The following is a 2,500-nucleotide window of genomic DNA, read 5'->3' as shown; positions in this document are numbered from 1 at the left end:
ATCTAATTTGCACTTCATTTGTGTCTGTCTGTTTGTTGGACTGTATTTCCATGTTTGTTTGTGTTTACTGGTGCATGTATGTCTGTGCGTTTGCCGGTGTATATACGACTATGTGTTTGCTGCTGCATGTACGTCTGTGTGTTTGCAGTTGCATGTATGTTTGTGTGTTTACTTGTTTATGTATGTATGTGTACGTCTGATGCATGTACATCTGTGTATTTCCTGGTACATATACGTCTGTTTATTTGCTCGTGTTTGCACGTGCGTGTATTTACTGAAGCACGTACGTGTCTTTGTCTGCACGCACATCTGTCTGCACGCTGTGTGTGCATCCGAGTCCAAGTATCTGCCGCCGCCGCCGCCTCTCTCCCGGGCGCGATCGGGACTGACGCAAGGCCAATGAATCAATGATACCCCGGCCTTGGAAAGAGGCTTAGGGGCGGCGCGGAGGAATCGCCATGTAATATGTAAAGGTTCGATTCACGGCCGACCTTTGGCGGGGCGGCGTCGGAGTTCGGGGGGGCGGGCGGCCGAGGATGGGAGTGGGCGGGCTTGAAGGAAGGGACGGAGGGCGGTCCTGCTTCTGGCTCTCCTTGGCGCGTTCTTTGCTGTGGGGCTGTGTATGTGACCGTGCGGATGTAAGTACAAGTATAAATATATAAATATATATATATATATATATATATATATATATATATATATATATATATATGTATGTATGTATGTATGTATATATATATACACAAACATATATATATATATATATATATATATATATATATATATATATATATATATATATATATATATATATATATATATATAAAGGATGTGTGTGTGTATGTGTCTAAAAGAGAGAGAGGAAGAGAGAGAGTATGTGTGTGTGTGCGTGTTTGCGTGATATAGAACCTAAAATCAAATTAAGAAGTGCAAATGTTTTATCTTATCCTGGAGGATTTTCTTCGAGATGGCAACCAAATGGTACATTCAAACCCCTTCCTCCTTTTAATATCTCCCCCCCCCCTCCTCTGACTTCTGACCTCCGAAGTCACTCACTTTTCCTCTCCTCTCCCCTCACTTTTCTGCCTGTTACCCATACACCTAAAAATTCCCCTCTCATCCCTCCCCTAGCTTCTCAAAAAAAAAAAATCTTTCTCCCCCCCTTTCTCTTTCATATCCCATTCCATTATCATATTCTCTTCCCTTCTCGTTCTTACCCTTTACCCCTTACCCTCGTCACACACTCCCCAACCCCCCTCCCCCCCAAGTCACCGCCTCCTACCCTAACACCTGCTTACTCTACCTACTTCTGTCTAATCTCCGCTCTCCCTCCTCGCCTTCTCCTTTTCTTCTCCCATGTCTCCCTCCTCCTCGCCTTCGTCTCCTCTATCTTCTCCCTCCTCCCCTCCTTCGTCTTCTTTCCCACTTCCCCTTTACTCCCTTCCCCCTCCATCTCCTCTCTCCTCCTTCTCCCCCTCCCCTCTCTCCTTTCTCCCCCTCCTCCTCCCCTCTCTCCTTTCTCCCCCATCCCTCTGCCTCCTCTTTCTCCCCCCCTCCCCCCACGCCACCTCCGTCTCCTCTCTCCTGTCTCCCCCTCCCCTCCCCTCTCCCCCTCCCCCAGCACCAACTCTCCTGAAGTGAGTGACTGTAGTTCCCGAAATCCGCATTTAGAAAGTGATTGTTCGACTGTCAGCCAGTTTACGGTCAGGTAAAGTACAACAGTTACGACGGCGATGCACTGTAGTTGGAGGCCAATTAGCGTTAACGATCGTCGGGACGTCGAATTTGAATGGTCAGTTTAGCCTCTAACGTCAGGAGGCAATGACGCCACCCGATTGGATGAGGCGGGCGCAATCAGCTTGGAAACTGACGCAGGAAATCTTTCTCTTAAATCTTCTGGTGGACTTTAAGAGAGTTTGAGCGGCATCTTTGGTCCGTCCGGGTCACGAAGATCAACTCTAACGAGCCTTCTAAAAGAGGGATGCTATCAGTCAATAAACTTAATTCTAATTCTATTATGAACAAGATTATAATCACCATTAAGCTGTTATGTTCTCCGCAGTGGCCGTTCCAGCAGTCTCGCTGTGTGTTAAGCCGATTCTCTCGCTATTGTTTACTAAACATCAGAAAAAATGTAGGATCCGAAAAAATTATCATAGTCCCCCCAACAAAACCCGTCTTCCATATTTTTTCCGGAGAAGCTTAAAGAAAACGGCCAGTTAACCCTTACCCGAAAAAAGGGGGTTGCGTGCAATGAAATACAAACGCAGGGAGCTCAATGGAACGACAAAAAAAGGATTGCCTAACAAAGGAAGAGGACTCCAAAAGAAGGACAATATAGCCTTGTGAAGCAACGTTGTCAGAGAGAGAATTAGAGCGAGAGCAGGAGTGTTGACTGGGTAAGCACGGGGTTCTCTCGGCGTCGTAGGTGACCGGCTGGAGGTAACAATGGCGCTTATGTAATTCCTTTTATCTAATCATCCTAAGTCGCCTTCACTCC

This window comes from Penaeus vannamei, chromosome 25 (assembly GCF_042767895.1).
Source record: "Penaeus vannamei isolate JL-2024 chromosome 25, ASM4276789v1, whole genome shotgun sequence".
Classification (NCBI taxonomy): domain Eukaryota; kingdom Metazoa; phylum Arthropoda; class Malacostraca; order Decapoda; family Penaeidae; genus Penaeus; species Penaeus vannamei.
The sequence above is the reverse complement of the archived record's forward strand: the minus strand, read 5'-3'. Positions refer to the sequence as shown.